Here is a 24,419-nt window from a genome sequence, read left to right as displayed (position 1 = left end):
TTAAGCTAAATTGTTACCAAATTTAGAAATGAGTCATTCTTTTTGGAATGGACCAAAAAGGAAATAACTTCACATAAACTGGAACGGAGGGAGTAGCTTTTAATTATACCATATATTTATATTAGAAAATTCATTAAATATATATAAATATTTAATTGTAAAGACAAACTATGAGTTCTACGACAAATTCAGCACTCATAAACTTCAAATCAAGTCTAGTTGTTCACTAGATTAAAACCAAACACTTAACGTGCTAGGAGGTTAATTACAATATTCAAATTATTAGGTTTTAAATAAAAAGACCTCTTTTTTCCCCCGAGAAATTACTACTAGTTTTTGGAAGACAAACAAGTCATATTGCAAAAAAAAAAAAAAGAAAAATGTCGAATTGATTAGTGCACATTGATTCTGCAATACTTTCTTTTATTCTTTTCAGAAGAAGAAGCTGGTATGAGTTCTCAATATTTCAAGTTGTTGTTAAATTAGTTTCTTGATCTGAATTTCTGTGGCTTTTAACTCTAAATATTTAAAAAAGAAGAAAAATTGTGTGGTCAATTAACCGTGCGAAGGGCAATTGAATCATTAAGACAGCAACTTACCGCCAGATTTAAAGCCGAAAGAAATGGCAGTTCACTGTTACTATGTAACAACCCCTATTTAAGAGTTAGTTACTCATTCCTAACGAACTCAATTGTAGTAAGTTAAAAATAAAATAAAAATCAACGATTGTTCTTTTACTTTACTTACTGGGGCTGAAACAGAGGTCCTTCAATGGCGGATTCGGTGACAGCTCCAGCGAGTTTCTGTACTCAAGCCGATGCTTTGCTTAGGAAGAATTTAACATTTCAGGTATTATCTTTTTCTCTGAATTACAGAGACAATTTTCTTTTTTTTCGCTTTCTAATTGCAAGTCAAGAAGGCCCATGGCGTAGTTTGGTTGCCTCCATTGCACTTGGAGGGGTGCCATCTTATGTTTGAGTCCCACATTATTCATCTTTTTACATGGTCTTGGACAATCCTCGCTTCTTGGGTTGATTTAGGCTGAAGGACCAGTTTCTTATCATGCTATCGTACGTAGTCAGGCTCATCCTAATTCATTGGTTTTGGCCCCATCTTATACCGAATTCATTGTTTACCCGATATTGGACCCCCATCTTATATTGTTCCAGTCCTGGGCAATGCGAAGAGTGCTGAGTCCCACATAGATGGGATACGGAAAAATTGGTGGCCAAGGCCAATCTTCTTATCACCTTAAGTTCGCGCGCCCCTATTAAAAGAAAAATTGCATGTTTTGTTCTATATTGGAAAAACAATTTTTTTTTTGGCTTTGTATGTGCAAATTTTGCTCTCCTTTTAAACTCCTTTTGTATACAGCTAGGAACATTATAAACTCCTTGTAAAGCTCCATAAGATCATTTTAAACTCCACAGGATTATTATACATTCCTTAGGAAGCCTCTAACACAATTAATTAATGTTGGCCAAGTTTACTAGACTTTTTTTTTTTCCTTTTCTTTCTTTCTTTTTTATTTATTTTTTTCTTGAGAGGAGGTGCTCAAGATATCATGTTAAAGAATCTGATCATCCACCTCGACATAGGTGAACTAAGGATCATCATAAAACCTTCTGGGAAATAATTGCAAAACAACGTAGTATTCTCAGCAAGGGTACACGAGATTTATCATTGACAAAAAGTGGAAAAATAATTTGGAATTGCGTTTTTCTGTTTGTATATGCTGTTGAGGATAATATTAGCAGACATCTTGGTCAATTGAACGTGATGGCTTCTCTAAAAATGAAAATTTAATTTTCTATAATAAATAAGATGAGTTTATGGAAAGCTACTAATATTGTCGTCAGTAATCTCAAGATATTGACCCGTATATTTTGTTCGATTCCTTGTCAATTCATTTCATCTGAAGCAAAAACAAGCTTTCTTTTGTGGCAGTGTGTGTATAACAGACTTTGTACATGTTCCTTTTTGGTGCAAATTGTGATAGTTTCGTGGTATTTTGATTGATTTGTTGCAGAAACGAAATGTCAAGACAAATTGTCGCCTCATCTCGGTTCCTATTGTACTCATTATTATGCTACATATCCTTGGTATTCTTATGGGTATAATGACGAATTGACCAAAAACGAAATGTGGCTGCAAAAAAGATTCAGATGTATGTGGTCTGGAATACTCAGATCAGGTACAGGCAAGCAGTTGTGAAGTTACTAAGCCAATTGAATGGCCACCCACTTTACAGTTACCGGGACAAGAATATACTGCTGTACAAACTGATTTTATTGCATATCCAGACTTGCCTAAAGATTCATGCAGAAAGTCTCGTTCTTGTCCAGCTATTATACTTGTGACTGGAACTAATCAGACTTTTGAACAAAGTATGCTTTATCTTTTGTGATTCTGATGTACCATACCAAGATTTCTTTCTTTCTTTCTTTCTAATGTATGTATGCAGGTATGTCCAATTCATATGGAACTTCATAGGTATCTTGCAGTTTTATACTTTGTATGGAACAAATAATATATAGAGAGATATATAATTTGTATCTTGCAGTCAGTTGAATCTCCTTCGCAAAAACATTTTATTGCACAATAGGGTAAAATATAATTTGTGTATCCTTCGTCAAAGAACTCAAATACTAGGTGTGACATTTTTAATTTTTTGGAATTTTCTTATTATGATTCCTGGCTCCACCATTAATGTGTCCAGTTCCTCAGCATTTTCCTTGTTCTTTTTTCTGTTCTTTAATCAATAAGAACCAACCATTTTTTCTTGGTTTTCTTTTGAAAAAGAAAACAGTAAGCACATTTTAGTTGGCTAGGCGCAACCTTCACTATATCACGATAACGGGCAAATTAAAAAGCAGTTGATGGATTTAAAATTTCAAACGAAAAAGATGGAACATTAGCATAGACCAGAACTTGAGGTAAAAAACTAAAAAGGAAATGTATTTCCCCAAAGGTTGATGTGAGCACCTGCTCGATGATGAATCAGCTATAGATTCTGATACCCATCCATCCACCTTAATCATGGTGAGGCCCTTTTCATTTCTTTTGTTTTTCTTGAGATTCACTGCTGTATATATCCTTGACCCTTCTTGATAGTGAATTATCTTTCAGGGTTCGACGTCTGAACCCCACACCACGAATTTTATTGACCCTGCTTATGCAGAAGATGCTTCACTCTATAGTATTCAATCTCATTGTTCTCCAAACTCCACGTATCATGGCAGCATAGAAGGTTACCATGACGTTGGTACGACTTATGCTTCTTACTGCTATCTGGCCTAACACCTTAATCTTCTTCATGTGTTAGATTCTGCATATGTGAACTCAAAAAGCTGAAAACTGAAGTTGGTTTAGTTTAATGTTTATTTATATAAGTGTTGGATCGACATTTTCGTGGAAATTGAACAAGATAGATTTAGAAATTCTATTAGACTTTATGAATCAAGCAGGATAAATTTCTCTTCCAAAGGTCTTTAAACTCTGAGATGTTTCGGCCCCAGCACACTGATTCTTAGAATCCATTCGTAATTTAGGTATAGTTATGACCGAATTTAGCACATCAACAATTTCACCAAGAGTCCATCATATCTAATCTGATAATTCTGTGCCTTCTATATTCGTGTATGTAAATGCTAATGCTACAAAGGAATATAGAATAGAAAAAGGTGTGGCAGACGCTTTACTTACTTTTCCCTATTGAATAAAATTTAGATTGGTGTTTAAAACTACTACTTGTATTATTTTAGTATTATTGATGAAAATTATTGTCTTAGACAAAAACAAACATGTGCATCCGACCCCTGGATGTTTATAAGTAGCTCTGAGCTTTCCTGATGTTCTACTGCAGAGGCGAAATGTCTTGAAGGTTTGCCCTTGTGGCGTAAAGATTCCACTGAGATCAATCAAGAGCTGTATAAAGGTTACAACAAGGGGAATCAAGCGAGAACAATAAACGAGATAGTAGCAGGTTCTTTGCATGCATGTCCTTATGCTTTTTTAATATCATGTAAACTATCAATAAACAACTTGTATGATCTCCTTCCTTTTGCAGCATATGATTTCTTAGACACAGATAGAAGTAGGTTCAATGTGAGTATTTGGTATAATGCTACCTATAAGGAAGAAGGAAGTGGAAAATGTACAAAAATGACACGGGTGCCTGCTTCGGTGAACTTGGTAAATCTTTTGCTCTTTACCATGCCCTCTTACATGTAAAACCTGCTGTTCCTCTCCTTTTTAACAATTGTCATATTTCTATCAACATGATTGGATTAATCCTTAATGTGCTTTCCAAGAGGAAAGAAACTTGTTTTTTTTTTTCTTTGATAACTTTTTCATACTTCATGACTGCATTGACTAGATATAGTCACAATCTGGTTCAAAATGTTGTGGAGCATTTGATCGCTTATATAAAATTTCTGCTTAGAAATATTTGTTTGACTTACTTCCTCCCCTAAATGGTAAGTTTTGGGAAGACTAGTAGTTTGTTGCTCATAGAAATTATCAGTTATACATGCAAGGAAATGAAATGATTTTCATCTAATGGTCAAGATCGCTAAGTAGCAGCAGATTATTTCTGCAGTTTTTCGTCATTAAGACTCTACTAACTAATGAAAGTTGGTTAATAAAGTTGACTTCCATTAAAATTACTTAATTTCTAATACAGCTAACAACACAAATGTCATCTGATGTGCTACACTTTGGCTAATGAAACTAGTGCATCAATTAGCTAATCAGCTAATCAATAATCAATTTAAACTACGTGTTCGTACAGGTATCAAATGCCTTCCTTCAGTATTTGCTTGGAGGTTCTACCAATATGATGTTTGCTTTTGTCAAGGAAATGCCAAAGCAAGGATCTAGGAATGCTATGGATATTATTTCTGTACTTGGACCAGTATTCTTTTCATGGGTGATTTTACAGCTTTTTCCTGTAAGTAAAATAAGTTTTGTTTTATCAGGACGGAACAAGTTCAAGCATGTCAGTGGAATAAGCTCTATTAATGCCATTTGTTCTGATATCTTTTCTCTAAACAACTACTAATACTTAAAGTTTAGTGTTTGTCGCGGAAGCCAAATGTATATAGTGTGAATGAGTCACAACTACTATACCAAAAATTATGACAGCCACCAAATAATAAATAAGACAATAAAGCAACAATAAAAGGAACACCAGAATTTACGAGGTTCGGCCAATTTTACCTACTTCCTCGGACACAACCAATATTTTATTCTACTCCAAAAATACAAGTGAAATAATACTAAAGAGAGAAGATACAAATGCCTTAAGAAGATAAGAAGGCAAATGAGAGGTGTGTATAAATCCTAAACATTAGGCCTCATTTTATAGGGAAAAATTCCCAAACCCAAATTGTCACCCACCGATTTCTGCCATTCAACAAATCTCCACCTTGGCAAAATTTCACATCTTCAATTTTCTCTCAATAACAAAATTTTAGTTGTGTCTTCATCTTCAATCTTCAGTGTTCAACAATGTTGATCAAATCCAAACAATGTTGAAACTTGACCGCAGTTACCACTTTTGTCAGCATATCAGCAGGATTCTCTGTAGTATGAATTTTCTTCACCGTGACTCCACCTTCTTCTATGATTTCTCGTACGAAATGATACCGAACATCAATGTGCTTCGTCCTTGCATGATAAACTTGGTTCTTCGCTAATTGAATAGCACTTTGACTATCACAAAAAATTGTGATACTTTTGTGTCAAATACCAAGCTCTTTTATCAACCCCTGAAGCCAAATTGCCTCGTTCACAGCCTCTGTAATAGCCATGTACTCTGCCTCTGTTGTAGACAAAGCAATTGTTGACTGCAAAGTAGACTTCCAACTAATTGGTGCCTTTGCAAAAGTAAACACATAACCAGTAGTTGATCTTCGTTTGTCCAGATCACCTACAAAATCCGAGTCACAATATCCAACTACAGACTGATTGTCTTCCTGCTCAAAAACTAAGCCAACATCTACAGTATTATGAATATACCGCAGAATCCACTTCACAGCTTGCCAATGCTCCTTTCCTGGATTATGCATATATATGCTAATAACTCCAACAGCTTGTGAATCAGGTCTCGTACAGACCATTGTATACATCAAGCTACCAACAACATTTGTGCATGGTACCTTTGACATATACTCTCGTTCAGCTTCATCTTTTGGCGACATAGTAGTACTTAACTTAAAATGGGGAGCAAGTGGAGTACTAACTGGCTTAGTCTTTTCATCTATGCCAAAACGTTGTAGTACTCTTTTCAAATATTCTTTCTGAGATAAACAGAGTTTCTTTGAACGTCTATCTCTTATTATCTCCATGCCAAGAATTTTCTTTGCCTCACCCAGATCCTTCATCTCGAACTCCTTCTTCAGTTGAATCTTCAACTTATCAATTTCTTCCGAATTCTTGGAAGCTATCATCATATCATCAACATATAGGAGAAGATATACAAAGGAACCATCTTTAAGCTTGCGCAAATACACACAATGATCGTATTTGCTACTCTTGTACCCTTCCCGCAACATAAACTCATCAAATCGCTTGTACCATTGTCTAGAAGATTGTTTCAATCCGTACAATGATTTTTCAAGTTTGCACACCATATTTTCTTTTTCAGCAACTTTGAATCCTTCTGGCTGAGTCATGTAGAATTCCTCCTCCAAGTTTCCATGTAAAAACGCAGTTTTTACATCCATCTGAACTAGTTCCAAATCCAACTATGCTACCAAAGCCAACATAATTCTAATGGAGGAATGTTTTACAACTGGAGAAAATACTTCATTGTAATCAATTCCCTCCTTTTGAGCATATCCTTTGGCCACCAATCTTGCTTTGTAGCGAACATCTTCTTGGTTAGGAAATCCTTCTTTCTTTGCAAATACCCATTTGCACCCAATTGCTTTCTTTCCCTTTGGGAGATTGGCCAATCTCCATGTATGATTTTGATGAAGGGATTGTATTTCATAATTCATGGCAATCCTCCACTTATCTTCTTCTGAACTTTGGACTGCGTCTTTATAAGTGGTAGGAACATCATCAGCTACAATTGAGGCGGCACAAGCAACCGTCTCTATAAGACGAACGGGTTTTGTTATTGTCCTTTTTGGCCTGCTATTTGCAATTGATTCAAGTTGTTGTTGAGGTTCCTGAGTTGGAATCTCCCTCTCTACTGGCTCTTCTTCCAGAGGATAATCTTCATTTGTTTCCTCCTCTGCTTCTTGTATAGGAAAAATAAATTTTCCCTCAAACTCCACCTACTTAGAAGCACCATCATTTTGTTTGGTATCTTCTGTTACCTTATTTATCATAGCAGATTCATCAAAGGTAACATTCCTGCTGAATATTACTTTCTTTGTCATAGGACACCATAAGCGATATCCTTTGACTCAAGAAGTAATCCCCATAAAAATAGCCTTTTTTGCACTTGGATCCAATTTTGAGTCTGTCACATGATAATATGAAGTTGAACCAAATACGTACAAAGAGTCATAATCTACAGCAGGCTTTCCATATCATTTTTTCAAATGGTGTCTTGCCATCAATAACAGCAGATGGTAGACGATTAATGAGGTGGCATGCATATGTAACTGCCTCAACCCAAAATTCTTTGCCCAAGCCAGCATTGGACAACATACACCGTACCTTCTCTAGCAAGGTCCGGTTCATACGTTCTGCCACTCCATTCTGTTGTGGTGTATGTCTGACAATGAAGTGTCGGACGATGCCATCTTTTTCACAGACCTTATTGAAATGATCATTTTTGTATTCACCTCCATTGTCCGTGTGAATACACTTAATCCTCCTGCCTGTTTGATTCTCCACCATCGTCTTCCATTTGAGAAAAATTCCCAATACTTCATCTTTGCTCTTCATTGTATACACCCACACTCTTCGGGAAAAATCATCAACAAAGGTTATAAAATAGTGCTTCCCACCCAATGAAGGTGTTTTGGAAGGACCCCAAACATCAGAGTGTACATAATAAACAATGCCTTTAGTATTATAGATCGTTGTACCAAATTTAACCCTTGTTTGTTTTCCTTTGACACAATGCTCGCAAAACTCCAAGTTGCAAGCCTTTACTCCTTTTAACAATCCTTGATCTGATAGAGTTTTCAAGGATTTTCCTCCAACATGTCCCAATCGCATGTGCCATAGCCTGGTTGCTTCTGCCTTTTTTTCGTCACTGGATGTTACTATCGCTGTCCTAATAACTGTGCTACCGCGATAACAGTACATGTTATTGTTCTTCAGATTGGCCTTCATTACCACTAGTGCATCGGAGCATACTCTCATCACTCCATTTTCTGCAATGATTTTGAACCCTTTTGATTCTAGGGCTCCCACAGAGATGAGATTCTTCTTCAAATTCGGTACATATCGAACATCTGTTAATGTTCTGATCATTCCATCATGATTCCTTAATCGTATTGAACCAATGCCATATGAGGTAAGAGGGCCGTTATCCGCTGTGTGGATGACTCCATATTCTCCTTCTTGAAAATCCACGAACCAGTCCCTGTTGGGACACATATGATAGCTACAAGCCGAGTCCATCAACCATATGTCTGATGATGTTGATGGCTCTATTGTAACTAATGAGAAGTCTGAATCATCACAATCAGCTACATTTGAATCCATAATGGCCTTTCCATTGTTATGTTTGGCCTTATTCTTCAACTTTGGACAGTCTTTCTTCCAGTGTCTCTTTTCTCGACAAAAGGCACATTCATCTTTGCTGGGTCTAGATCTTGACTTGGATCTTCCCTTCTATGTCCTCATTTGATTTTGAGGACGACCCCTCACAACCAGTGTTTCTCCTTCTCCGCCCTTTTGTTTTTCTCTCTTTCTTTGTTCATAACTGTACAAAGCCGAACAAACTTCTCTGAGAGAAATTTCGTCATTCCCATGGAGTAGAATAGTTTCAAGGTGCTCGTACTCATCAGGAAGTGACCCCAACAACATCAAGGCCAAGTCACCATCATCAAAAGTTGCATCCATATTTTGCAAATCTGTGACCAACTTATTGAAACTGGTGATATGTTCGTTCATTGTGGTACCGGGAACATAGGTGAAGCGAAACAGTCTCTTCTTCATGTACAATTTATTTTGACTATTTTTCTTCAAAAATTTATCCTCCAGTGCTTTCCATAATTTACTTGCAGAAGTTTCCTTTGTGTATGGATATTTCTGCTCTCTAGCAAGGTAGGATTGAATGGTACCGCAAGCAACACAGTTGATAATTTTCCAATCTTCTTCTCCAATAACATCTGGTTTCTTTTCTTCAATGGCAAGATCCAACCCTTGTTGAAAAAGGACATCTAGAACCTCACCTTGTCACATCCCAAAATGTCATGATCCGTCAAAAATTTCTACCGCAAATTTTGCATTTGACACAATTCTTGCCATAAGAGAGGATGCCAACGATGACGTATTATTGACACTTGATGTAAATTCTTCTTGTTTATTGTCTCCCATTTTGACACGAATATTATTTAATAGCTGAGGACACAAATCAAGATTATTTCCTTTCTGGTGTGGAAGATCAGACTAAGCTGCAACAACAGAGCATACTAAGACAAAACCTTGACACAGTACCAAGATAAATCTTTTCTGATGTGGAAGATCAGACTATGCTGCAACCACAAAGCATACTTACACAGTACCTTGGCTATGATACCAATTGTTGCGGAAGCCAAATGTATATAGTGTGAATGAGTCACAACTACTATAACAAAAATTATGGCAGCCACCAAATAATAAATAAGACAATAAAGCAACAATAAAAGGAACACCAGAATTTACGAGGTTCGGCCAATTTTGCCTACTTCCTCGGACACAACCAATATTTTATTTCACTCCAAAAATACAAGTGAAATAATACTAAAGAGAGAAGATACAAATGTCTTAAGAAGATAAGAAGACAAATGAGAAGTGTGTAAAAATCATTAACATTAGGCCTCCTTTTATAGGAAAAAATTTCCAAACCCAAATTGTCACCCACCGACGTGGGACTTTTGACAATCAACAGTGTTGGCCTCTTCTCATGAGGAGAAACTTTGTATTCAATCATACCCGATATATTTAACTTGTTTCTATTTTTCTGCTGACTAATGGTCTGTGAAAAAGTTACTTATTTTTCTGGAGAGCTAAAAAAATATGTTTGTTTAAGGCAATCTAAACTTTAGTGTATACACCCCATGATATACGTGTAGTAATCAATCAATTTGAACAGTCATTGGCTTCAGCTTCTTTTCATAGCGTTACATATATACTTGGTTATTTTGTCAACCTTAAGCTTTTCCAAAAATGTGGGAGAGATGTATCTTCTTTTAAAAACTAGCTTAATTTCCTCTTTAATTAGTTTCTCTTTGTCGTTCATACAAAAAATAAAATAAAAAGATTGCATGTTGTTTTCATCCTAGAATTCTAATGGTATCAGTTTCATATGGTTTTATTTTAATTTCCCTCTTTAAGTTGCTCGTATTCATTATGTGATTAACTATTTACAGGTTGCTTTTGTAGCTCTGGTTTATGAAAAGCAACAGAAACTACGAATCATGATGAAAATGCATGGACTTAAGGACGTCCCCTATTGGATGATTACTTATGCCTATTTTCTTGTTGTATAGTCTCTCTACATGTTATGCTTTGTGGGGTTTGGCTCGCTTTTCGGTAATGCTGCAGCTTATAAATTGATTCCTTCCGTAAACTCAAATTTAGTGGCTAAATAATATATCTTTTTTCTTCTGCAGCGATAAAGACCTTTCGTTATAATGCTTACAGCATCCAGTTCGTGTTCTACTTCATCTACATAAACTTGCAAATCTCACTTGCTTTTCTTCTGGCCACATTTTTCTCAAATGTTAAGACAGCCACAGGTATGATATATATCCTTACTAGCTCTCGCTATTGCAAATAACATGTGATATTAAACTAATTCATCCACATCTGTATCAGTCATGGGCTACATGGTGGTGTTTGCAAGCGGTCTCTTAGGAGGATTCTTTTTCGATCACTTTCTTTCAGATACGTCAGTATCAAGTAAGTTGAGAACACACGCATAACACTTTCATGATCTAGCTCTACTATTTATCATACTTCTCCTAGCCGCATCATACTAGTCATCCTCCACATTGCAGATAACTTATTTTTCTTGAAACACTTTATTCGTGTGTTTATATTAGGAAGGTTGGCATTATAGAATTAGCATATTGGAGGTTTTACAGTTGCTTGGTTGGTTGGTGAGACTCTTCATAGAAAAAAGGAAAAAATTTGGACCTTTCCATTTTATGTCTTCAGTTTCTGGGTAACAATGGTCCTCATCTTACCAAAGACAATGACGCAATTGATCGTGACTTATTTTCCTTGTCTTCTACATCAAGCATAATGATATAATCTTTAGGAATCGAACCAACACGTATTGTTTGAGGACTTCCACGTCCCGCCAGTATCCACTAGATTATACGTCTTTTGGTGGTTTGCATTTTGCTTCATGTTTCTACATACTGCTAACATTGTGGTAAATGATTGTAGGAGGGTGGATTTTACTTTTGGAGGTATACCCTGTATTTTCTCTTTATCGTGGATTATTTGAGTTAGGCGAATATAGTGGCTCTAGTGTTTATACGGGCCAACCAGATGGTATGACATGGAAAGATTTGAATGATCCCGGCAATGGGATGAAAGAAGTTTTGATTATTATGTTCATAGAGTGGATAGTGGTTCTCTTTCTTGCTTATTACCTAGACCAGATCACATCATCAGGGAAAAGTCCCCTATTTTTCTTGGGTAACTCCCGCAAGAAGCAGTCACAATCCACTATGAACCTATTAGAAAAGAAGGATTCTGGAGTTTGTCTTGAAAAGGAGAAAGAAGATGTTGCCCAAGAGGTGAGCTGAAATTCATTTACTTTTTATTTTTCCATTCATAAAAGCTCAACTCTATTATGCTTATTCTCTTTAGCACCAAGTTGTAAGCCTAAATGCATGACCACACAAACAAGAGCATGAGTGTTCTAGATAAGCCATTGTTAGGATAAAAGACCACAAAAAGGTCTACAGAAAACTATGGTGTTCGCTTCACAATTTGCAACACGAAAGTTATAAGACTTGATCTGCTGATATAATAGTTTTCCACGTCTCTTGAAGTTCATCCCCTTTCCAACAATCACATAAAATGGGATGGGTTGAAGATTCCATCTCATTAATTACTATGTTTGTTTTGTATCCACAAATTTGACCATGTCCCCTCCTTTGAACAGAGAGAAAGGGTTGAACAGATGGTACTTGGGTCGACAACAGGTCATCCCATCGTTGTTGACAACCTGAAAAAGGTTTATCCGGAGAGATGGAAATCCAGATAAATATGCGGTGAGAGGACTGTCGCTTGCTGTGCCCGAAGGGGAATGCTTTGGTATGCTTGGCCCGAACGGTGCTGGCAAAACTTCTTTTATTAGTATGGTCAGTTCTGTGATCTCAATCTTCTGAAAATATATTTTGCAAAATGTTATCTTATCTCTAAAATTAGTGACTTTGATTTGTTCAAATCCTTACGACTTTGTCTTAGTATCCATCATTCTGTAGCCTAGATATGCTATCCAACATTAGCTTTTGTTTATTACTTGGGTTGCTAAAACATAAAATTTGATCTTAGTAGCCAACCTTTTGCTAACAGATGATTGGGCTCATAAAGCCAAGCTCTGGTGCTGCATATGTTGACGGTCTGGATATAAATAAAGAGATGGATAAGATATACACCGTCATGGGTGTATGTCCTCAGCATGAGTATGAAACAGTGCACTGTAAAGTCAAGTTGACATCTGATTCCTACCTCCAAATACTAATTTGTCTTCCACCTTTTGGAAAATCATCTACAGCTTACTTTGGGATACATTAACTGGAAGGGAGCACCTACTTTTCTATGGAAGGCTTAAAAATCTTAAAGGAGCGGTTTTACATCAAGTAAGTTATGGACCCATTCTAAATTGATACCCTAGCTTAGGAGGAAGACTTGTAAATAGATCTTAACCTGCGAAAGTACTTGTTACAACTTAAAGGCAGTTGAAGACTCTCTTAAAAGTCTCAACTTGTTTAACGGAGGCGTTGCTGACAAGCAAGCTGGGATATACAGTGGTGGAATGAAGAGAAGGCTAAGTGTTGCTATTTCACTGATAGGAAATCCCAAGGTATATATGCCTATCCTGTCATATTTCCTGGAGCGAAAATACATTTGGATATGTCTTCATTTCTTCTTCCTTACTTATGATACTGTGTGTGTGTGTATATGCAAATTTACCAGGTTGTCTACCTAGATGAGCCCAGTACTGGACTTGATCCAGCTTCAAGAAATACCTTGTGGACCGTCGTGAAGAATGCACGGAAAGGCAGAGCGATAATTCTCACTATTAAATCTGCTTTCCATCTCTAGTTTCCTTGTTTTCCCTTTTGACATGAATAAACTTGTTGCGAGTAGAAAATTACTACATCGGCTCACTAGTAAAACACTTCATTGAAGGTAATCATAGTGGAACATCATGCATTCTACAGTAATCACATGTCAGCAAAATCCCAAATTCATTTGTTTCCGAGTTTTCCCTAGTTCCTCTTTTGATAAAATTAATGGTGCGATTACTGACAAAGATAATCATTTCAGCCCACTCGATGGAAGAAGCAGATTATTTATGTGATCGATTAGGAATATTCGTTGATGGAAGCTTGCAATGTGTAGGAAATTCTGAAGAGGTAATTTCTAATTATAGAAATGCTCTATACTTCAATTTCAGAAGTGTGGTGGTCCTACTGTGAATTTGGTGATTGTTATGGCTTATAACAATATGATAGGCAAAACTAGCAACAATTGGAATTATAATCGACAATGTAAAATGTTGGGCGTGCTGAATGAATTTATTTATTCTCATAATTCTCAAACCGTTCCAACTATATTGTGAACAGTTGAAGGCAAGATATGGTGGCTCTTATGTGTTTTCCATCACAATATCATCTGATAATGAGGTGGAAGTTGAGAACATGGTGCGACGCCTATGCCAAAATGCCAATAATGTATACCATTTATCAGGGACACAGAAGTTCGAATTGCCAAAGCATGAAGTAAAAATTGCTGATGTATTTCAACTAGTTGAGAATGCAAAGAGTAGATTTACAGTTTATGCTTGGGGTATGGCTGATACAACTTTAGAGGATGTTTTTATCAAGGTTGCTAGTACTGCTCAGGCCTTCAATGAATGATATGCCAGCTAGCATCAAACACAAATTAGATATAGAAAAGAATAAAAAGAAAGAAATTCAAGGATTTCATTTTGTGATAATTATTATCAGTATCTGATGTTTTTGCCTTAGTAAATTAGGTTCATGTAGATGCATCAAGTACAGCGCATATGTGGCTTTATTTGTCATGTAAATGTGTACAAGGATGCCAACATTGGAATAGAAAGAAGTTGTTGTATCAACAAAGTATTAGCCAACATTTTTTTTTATATATTTTAAGCTCACCTATATATGTGTACTCGAGCTACTTATGAAGATGAATGATATTTGAAGGGGTGTAAAGAATTTCTATTTTAGGAAAAAACAGTTGAAGTAACTAAACGCATCTGGTTTTTGTAAAGAAATTACTAATGAAGTAATAAAGGACTACTACTAAATAAACAAGATGAGATGCTAGTAAAGATAAATTTATCCCAGATTTTGTGGTGATGAATGTAACTGAAACCAAAAGGTGGGAGTTGTCCAAGATAGCAAATAAGCTAAAAAAACAGTATAATATTAGACAAGCAAAACCTGTCGTCCAGTGTCACATAGGATTATTTGCTTGTAGATGCAAAGGTGGATTCGGTTACTCAAAGGATTTGGCTTGTGTATGCTAAAAAATAAATAGAATTTAAATTATTAGTCTAACTTAACTAATTATAACAGGTCAATTACATTATTTTTCATGTTACCAACAGATCTTTACTGACACTTACCTAAAGTAGCTTTTAACTGGTATTACTGTTCAATTATTTTAGATAACTAGTCTTAGCGTACACACATTGTACGTGTTTCCCATCAATGATTAATTTTTTGTAAGAAAATTATATTTTTTTAAAATTCTATTTGAATTATAAAGTAAAATTGATGAATATTACTCATATATAGCTAAATTAATAAAGTAATATTCACCTTATAGGGGTTGGTGCCCTATATTACCGAGAGACAACATAACTAGGGGTGACGCCCTGTATTACTAAAAAGGAATGTAACTAGGGGTTGACGCCCTATATTACTGGAAAGAAATGTAATCAGGGGTTGGCGCCTCACTAGGAAGGAATGTAACTAGGGGTTGGCGTCCTGTATCACTAAACTGTAATGTAACCAGGGGTTGACACCCTGTATCACTAGAAAAGAATGTAACCAGGGGTTGGCGCCCTGTATCACTGAAATATAATGTAACCAGGAGTTGGCGCCATGTATCACTGAAAGAGAATATAACTAGGGGTTGGCGCCTTGTATTATTGAAATGGAATATAACTAGGGGTTCGCACCCTGTATTACTGAAAGGAAAATGTAACCGAGAATTGGAGCCCTGTACTACTACAATGATAATACGCTGAATCCCTCCATCAAAATAGTTCTACCCAAGTTAGCTGAAACTGCTCTAGGCGAAGGGTACCTTTACCCGAAATAAGCTGAATTCTCCTATGTGGAAAGGTTCTACAAGAGTTAGGTTATAGTCCTCTTTGATTTTGTGTTTCCTATATGGAAAGGTGTGAATAGTAATGAAAAGGCTATGTGCATGCTAGAAAAGTAAAAGAAAGTGGAGGTTTGAGAAAACTTCGTTTCGGTGGCGTTAGTTTTTTGCGAATCGCCATTCTGCACTACTTTATTCCTTCTGCAAATAAAGAAAAATTTCAGAGTTTTCAAAGTGGTGGACGATTTGTGGCTTTGCTGCCTTGAGTTATTTGAATTTGCGGCCACCCTGCCGTCGGAGAATTGATTCTGCCAGTGTGGTACCGAGTTGCTCGGATACTTTGCATTGCTTTCTGGAAGCCTTGACTTTCCATCGTTGCCCCCATTGTTTCATATCCGAATGTATATGGTACCACCGAACCTTGTCCCTAAGAATATTTTTCTTTAAAAAGCAAACTTAGTTGTCTTGCACCCAGTACTAGTTTGTGTTCGCAATGCTATCAGCTTTTCTTAGGATGCAAGTCTTGCTTAGGCAAGTTTTGATTTCTTTAAAACACTTTGTTAGGCTTATCAGAGGAGATCACAGATGGATTCTTGCCTTTGTCAATGCTGCATATGCCCCAAGCCCTTGTGCTCTATATATTTTTGGAAACACTAGCCAGTTTTGCAGCCATTTCTTTGCTTTGCTTTTGATGCAATATTTAGATCGAAATGGACTCAAAGAAAAGTTATGGGTAAAATAAAAGAGTAATTGAAAACGAAAATGAGTTGTGTTTAACCAAAAGGTGTCCCTTTTAGGTAAAGGAATAAGGAGACTTATCTGGAGATATGTGCCGACTTCAATGAATCATGACATGCATCTCGACTGGACGCCTAATCTGTATGAGCTGTGTAATTGTCAAAATACGTTGCAAACGTTCATCTTGAAACTGAGTTCTTGGTTGTGCTCATGCCTTAATATCGAAGATCCTCATTCGGCCAATAGTGCCCTTTGCGGGTTTTGCTAACCGACCTCTCTCATTTCTCTACTCACCGTCGCCTTATGATTCTATACGGATTTTTACTAGTAAGACTCTCATTTCTTCTTTTTTTTTCTAGCCTTGAGTAAGATATTGCATGTGGCAGGCTGTCTAATGCCCTTAGCATGTTGACTTCAACATTATCAAAGACCGGTCAGAAAGTCTTAACGGGAAAATGTGAAAAGAACCTTGAACTGAATTACAACTTTTGGAACTATTTTTATAGAGCGATCATAAAAAATAAAACAAACTTTTGCCCTAGTTTGGGAATACTCGGGAATGTGGATTTTTGTTGTGATGGGATCAAACCAGGGTAGGTCTGCCTACGGATCTTCTCGAAATTATGTCAAACGTAGTTCACTGACTCAGAAGATTTGTTGTTTGATGGATTTTTTCTCTTTTTTCCTCCTTTTTTTGTTCTTTTTTTTATTACAAGTACAGAGGTTCCAAAAAGAGGGAAAAATAAAGAAGACAAATACAGCTCAAAAGGGTGACACCTATTTCGGATAGTGAGAAATTATAGCCTTCGTTATCTTGATCCGAGAAACCATATGTGAAAGTTCTACAGTGGGTATATATCAAACATAATATCTTTTGACTGCATTTGCGTTAATAGTCAACCTTTTTGGTAATACTTTGTTGATGATGTAAGGTCCTTGCCAGTTCGAAGCGAGCTTTCCTTTAGCTTCTACTTGATGCAGAAGAATGTGTTTCAAAATGAGTTGGCCTACCTCAAAGTGCCTTGGATGAACTTTCTTGTTGTAAGCGCGTGCTATTCTTTGCTGTATAATTGGCCAAAACACACCACTGCTAGCCGTTTTTCATCATTCAGCATTAGTTGTTCCAAATGGGTCTTTACCTATTTTGCGTCTTCAATCTCTGATTCCACAATGTTTCACAGAGAGGGAATTTTGACTTCACCCGATATTACAGCTTCAGTTCCATATACCAGCAGATAAGGAGTTGCACAAACAAATGTGCAAACAGTTGTGTGGTATCCTAAAAGAGCAAAAGGCAACTTTCCATACCATTGCCTGGACTCTTGGATCATCTTCTTAAGAATCTTCTTGATGTTATTGTTTTCCGCTTCAACGGCTCCATTGGCTTTTGGTCGGTAAGGGGTAGAATGGCGATGCACAATTTTATATTGCTCACATACCTCCTTTATTAGATGACTATTTAGATTGGTTGCGTTGTTAGTGATAATGTTCTTCAGGATACCAAAGCGATATATGATGTTGGAATGAACAAATTCTACCACTGCTTTCTTGGTGACTGCTTCCACCCACTTGGTAAGATAATTAATGGCGACCAAAATGAATCTATGCCCATTTAAAGCCTTTGGCTAGATTGGCCTAATAACATCCATTCTGCAAGCAATGAAGGGCCAAAGATATGACATAGGGTGCAACTCCGGCGGAGGTGAGTCAATTAGGTCGCCATGAATCTTGCATTGGTGACACTTGCAAACAAAACTGAAGCAATCTCGCTCCATAGTAAGCCAATAATATCCTGCCCGAAGAATTTTCTTTGCTAGGACATATCCATTCATATGAGGTCCACATACTCCGGAATGCACTTCACTTGATCCGCTCAGCTTTTGAGGAATCTATGCATCTTAAGAAGTTCAAATCTGGTTCCCTTTTGTACAGGATTTTACCATTGAGGAAGAAACCACTGGCGAGTCACCTTATAGTTATTTTTAAATCTCCCTTGGCATGCTCCTGGAATTCCCTTATTTTTGGGAATTGTTTTATTTTATGATACCATGGTTCACCATCTGGTTCTGCCTCAAATGCATTGCAGTAACTGTGTTGATTCCGAACTTGAATTTCTAGTGGATCAATATGAGTGTTTCCCGAATAAGAGAGCATCGAGGCTAAGTGTAACGACTCAACATGTCATTTTGAGCTTTAGCAATCCGTTCAGTGGTTCGGGGTCTTGAATGACTTCATGTTGTATATGGCTTGCGTACATGGTCAGATTTGATTTTCGGATGTTTTAGGATGAATTTGAATGAGTGATTCTCACTTTAGAAGCTTAAGTTGAAAATGTTGACCGAGGTTTGACTTTTATGAAACGACCCCGTAAAATCATTTTGATGGATCTGATAGGTTCGTATCATCATTTTGAACTTGGGCGTATGCCCATAATTTAATTAAGAGGTTCGTATGTTGGTTTGTGTTGAATTATCGTATGTTGACAATTTAAAGGCTTAAAATTTTGATAAGTTTGACCGTAGGTTGACTTCGTAGATATCGCATTTGTATTTCTGATTCAGGAATTAGAATAGGTCTGTCTTATAATTTGGAACTTATCCATAAAGTATGGCGTCATTACGAGTTGATTTGATAGGAATTAGACGTGCGGTTGTGTTTTTAGCAGTTCTTGAATTTTATGTGCTTTGGAGGCCCGATTCAATGTTTCGGATGTTATTTTGATGGTTTTATAGTGCGAGCGAGTTTGTATTATGTTTTTAGACTTCTGCTGATATCTGGTTAGGAGCCTCGAGAGCTCGGGTGAGTTTCAGACGCGTTCTGGAGTGTTTGGAAGAGTTAAAATTTACTGGTGTGATCAGGTCTTGCAGGTCTCGCAATTGCGAGATATATGTTGCTTTTGCAATAATAGGCTGAGACTGCTAGGTTCGCATTTTTGAACTCATCGTTCACAATTGCGTTGGTTGGGATGGGCAAGATTTTTTGCATTTGCGATCAGACAGGGCATTTGCGAGGTTTATGTGGTTCGCAATTGCGAACAAAATGTCACATTTGTGACTGTAGCAGGGGTGTTTGCGAACAAAATGTCGCATTTGTGAGGTGTTTCGCTTTTGCGATAATATTCTCGCATTTGCGGGGTAGGGTTCGCATTTGCGACTGGACATAAGAGCTGAGGGACGGGATTTTTGTGTCATTTTTCATATTTTGGAACCCCCGACTCAGTAGGAAGCGATTTTTAAGAAGAAATTTCATCGTCAATCATTGGGTATGTGATTTTGTTCAATGAAATTTCATCTTCAATCATTGGGTAAGTGATTTTGTTCAATTTTCAACTATTTTACATGATTATATTTGAGTTTTAACATCAAAATTGTGAGAATCAAAGTGAAATTTTGAGAAACTTTGTCTATGTTTTAAAAAATAAGAATTTGAGTTTTAAGAGTTAATTTGAACTCGGATTTTGAAACAAAATACATGTATGGACTCGTGGGGTTATGAGTACTCGAAATCTACCCTTGGACCCGGGTTTTGACCTGGTGGGCCCGGGGTTGACTTTTCAGGAATTGTGTAAAAATCCCAGCTTTAATTATTAGAATTGATTTCTCTCTTATATTTTGATGTTATTGAGTCGATTTTGATTAGATTTGAGCAGAGCGAAGGTAAATTGTAAAGGGAAAGCTATTTTAGAGTATTGATTAAGCGCTTTTGAGGTAAACATCTTGCCTAGCGTTGTGTTGAGGAACTACCCCATAGGAATTGGTTTGTTTGTACTATTTTAACTACGTGAAAGACGTGTACATGAGGTGATGAGTGTATACATGAATTATATGTGGGAATTTGAACGGTTAAGACTCTTCAGTTCTTATGTACATCAAAATGAAGTTGTCTTATAATGTTATATCCTCCATTGCTAAATTTACCCATACATGTATTATTGAAGTTGATTGATTTATGTTCTACCCTTTATTACCAAATGTTCTCTTATATGCTTAAATTGAAGTTGTTATCTCTTTTATTTCCATGTTATCTCTTCCGTAGTTGATTGTTCTTAATTAAAGTTATTATTATCTCTTCCATTGTTGACTTATCCTTATTTGAAGTCATTGTTATAAGTTATCTCTCCTACTGTTGAGTTACTCTTATTTTATATTGTTGCTACATATTATCTCTCCCACTGTTGATAAATTTTGATTTGAAACCATTATTACTTGTCATGTCTTTCATTGTGAGCTCATTCTTTCGTTTCTTTGTGTTGATTTACTTGTCGTACTCTCGTGTTATTATTTTTGATGTTGTAATCAGTGTTGTTGAGCCGAGGGCTATGTGTAATTGTGATATTGAAATTGTTTTAAGGAAATGTTGTGGCATATAAGCACATATGGTTCAAGTTCTTATATTGTGTTGTTATATTTTTTGGAACACATGATAGTGTTGAGAGGATTGTCGGGGTGTTCGTACATGAGTTGTCTTTGCTATTATATTGTTATTATTGATATTGCACATGTGGCGTGACAAAATGGGCTATATATGGGGTTTTTGCATGTGGAGAGACAAGTAGAAATATTATTATGCGCGTGTGGCGAGACAAGGCAGGCATTTACTTTACTATTGTGCATGCGGCGAGACAAGGGGGCTATGTCAGGAATGATTTATGATGACTTGTGATGGCCCGGGGGCATTGTTATTGATGATATTTGTGTAGTGGTGTGCCTACCTTATGTGAGACATGCATAATACAGTTTTGTTGTGTTGTTTCCTATGTGCCATTCGTTATCTCTGATCTTACTTGATTGAATCGAATTGTGATAGTCCACTCACACAAGCATACATCATAATTTGTCACATATGTTTGTCTTGGAGTATGAACTTTGATGTTTGATGATCATTTACATGTATTCTTATATACCTGCCTTCTGCGTGAGAGTTGCACAATTGGCACGTGAGTTATCCGTATGGATATGAGATATTATTACTATTAGTACGTGAGTTATCCGTACAGTTATGAGGTACTGTTATTACTAGCACGTGAGTTGTCTGTGCAGATATGAGATATTGTCACTCTTTTAGCACGTGAGTTGTCCATGCAGATATGAGGTACTGATGGTATTGGCACGTGAGTTGTCCGTATGGTTGTGATTTGTAATGTGGGCACATGATGCCAAGTGATTAGGGTTCGTGACTTGGGACCCGTGAATTGTGATTACGAGGTGTGATGTCTTGGGGAAACTCTTTTATAAACCTTATGTGAAAGCGATTGTTTTATTGGGATGTTACTTGTTTTTCCCTACTTAGTTTCACTGGACTTTATCTGTATTCTGCTTACCTCACGACATATTTACCTGTTGGCTCCTTATTGTTAATTGTTGTTTCTATTTCTTAATGCAATTGTTGTAACATTGTTCTTACCATGTTTAGCTTTACATTGTTCCCTGTTAGTCTTATATTCATATTTGCACAGGCTATTATGTCTAGCAGGGGTCTTGATTGTTCCACGTCACTACTCCACCGAGGTTAGTCTTGATACTTACTGGATATCGCTGTGATGTACTCATGCTATACTTGCTGCATATTTTTGTGAAAATCCTGGTTCCTCAGAGCGTGTTGATCATTAGATAGCTGATCGAGCATTGTTGTGGAGACTTCAAGGTACACTCGACGTCGCGTACACATTCCTCGGAGGAACCTTCTGAAATTTTACTTTTTGTTGTTTATTTCTATTATGGAACAATTGTACTTAGAGATTTCTAGTAAACACAATAGAGTTTATTACTTGTGCTACCAGTTTTGGGATGTTATATACCCACTTTGGATTATTGGCTTTACATAAAAATTTCTGATTTATATTTAATAGTCCTTGGTTAAAATCGATTATTAATTCAGTAAGTGTTAGGCTTATCTACTCGTAGAGACTAGGTGTCATGACGACATCGTATGAAGAGAAATTGGGGTCGTGACAAGTCGGTATCAGAGCTCTAGGTTCATAGGTATTACGAGTCATAAGCAAGTTTAATAGAGTCTTGTGGATCGGTACAGAGATATCTATACTTATCTTCAAGAGGCTACAAAGTTTATTGATTCTGGAGTTTGAGCCTTGTCATCATATTCTCTCACAGATAGTGAGAACACGAGTTGTAGTTACTAATGATGCTGCCCTAGAGCCGGTGTTGCTAGGGGCTAGGGAAGAGGCCGAGGAGGAGCACATGGTACAAATAGAATGCCTGCTAGAGCAACAGATGAGGAGCCATCAGTAACTCGGGTTGGGGGACAGGCACTGGAGGCGCCTGTTGCTACCCCGAGACCTTAGGAGACTTTAACATAGTTCCTGAGCATGTTTGGTACATTGGCTCAGGCAGGACTGATTCCGATTGCACCAGTTACTTCACAGATCGGGGAGGATCTTATACTCCCGCCGTCCGTACTCCAGAGCAGTGGGACCACATTGGTCAGGTTCCAGGTGTCATGCCAGCACAACCTGTTATTCTGGTCTAGCCATCAGGTTAGGGGCATCTGAGGAGGAGCAACTGAGACTTGATAATTTCAAGAAGTATCACCCTCCTACTTACAGTGGCCTATCTACCGAGGATGTACAAGGTTATTTAGAGAAGTGCCACCGTATTCTCCGCACCATGGGTATTGTGGAGATGGGCAGAGTTGCTTTTACTACGTTTCATTTGTCTGGATCAATATACCAGTGGTGGCAGGTTTATGAGGAAGGTAGACTAGGGGATGTAGCGCCACCCACTTGGACTTAGTTTTTATAGATGTTTTTGAGGGAGTTCGTTCCCCAGAACCTTTGGAATGCATTTTGCATAGAGTTCGAGTAGTTGCGTCAGGGCACTATGACAGTATCAAAGTACGTTATCAGATTCAATGATTTGACCCGTCACACACCTAATTTGGTTTCTACAGTTAGAGAGAAATTCCGTAGGTTCATTGAGGGGCTCAACTATTGTATCTGATTCAGCATGGCTCGAGAGTTGGAGATAGATGTTCCATTTCAACGGGTGGTAGAGATCTCTTCTAGATTAGAGGGTATTTGGGGCTAAGAGAGAGATGATAGGGAGGCTAGGATGCCTCGTGGACTAGGAGGATCTACTGATTCCTATTTTGGAGGCAGGGTACGTCATGGTAGAGTTTTTGTGGGTTAGCCAGTTCAGTTTGCACTTCAGGCTTTACGCGGTGTTTCATATATTCGTGGGTCCCTAGAGTACCCATGCCAGATAACTTCCACAGCTACGTCTACAAAGAATTTTCTTTAAGTGTGGAGATACTAGCCACATGGTGATAGATTGCCCCAGACTCCGGGCATATGTGCCACAACGTGGTATTTGGGCTATGAGTTCCACTCCAATTGCTGCTATACTTGCACCGCCAGCTAGGGGTAGAGGTCAGGATGGTGGAGGTCTCCCTAGAGAGGGAGTCCGTGTACATTTTTATGCTCTTCCTAGTTGGACGAAGGCTGATGCACCAGATGATGTCATTACATGTATGGTTTCGGTTGATTATAGACACGTATTTGTGTTATTTCAATCCAGTCCCATTTATTGGTAAGATTCATCCTACCTTGCTTCAGATATAGTTGTGTTTTGTGATTCTTGTACTATGTTCATGTGTTCCCGCCAGTTGGGGAATTCTATTATGATAGTCGTGTCTATCTTGTTGGTTGTTGTTAAGGGTCATGAGACTTGGATAGACTTTCTGTTAGTTAATACGGTAGGATGTGATGCGATCTTAAGATTTTTTGGCCCGACTTGTGGTTTGGGTTCTCTACAGGTATGGGAAGTTGTTATGTGTTGTGGTTTTGGTTTTACGAGGCTGAGTTAGTAGAATGGTTTAGTCGCGGAGATATTTACCTTACTCGCGATTCCTAGTGGAGGATGGGGACCCTGTGTTCTTTGTGAATAGGTGTCTGTGCTGGGCTATGCATCGCAGTGGTATCATATTTGGGTAAGATTCATTATGGT

General features: G+C 37.4%; 1 pseudogene; it reads left to right on the top strand.

The window, feature by feature from the left end:
• The first annotated feature begins 502 nt into the window (after positions 1-502).
• LOC107832662 (ABC transporter A family member 7-like) lies at positions 503-14,499 on the top strand (annotated as a pseudogene).
• Positions 14,500-24,419: the final 9,920 nt, after the last annotated feature.

Source organism: Nicotiana tabacum, chromosome 8 (assembly GCF_000715075.1).
Source record: "Nicotiana tabacum cultivar K326 chromosome 8, ASM71507v2, whole genome shotgun sequence".
Lineage (NCBI taxonomy): Eukaryota > Viridiplantae > Streptophyta > Magnoliopsida > Solanales > Solanaceae > Nicotiana > Nicotiana tabacum.
Note: the sequence above shows the minus strand (reverse complement) of the source record. Positions and strands in the feature narration are given on the sequence as shown.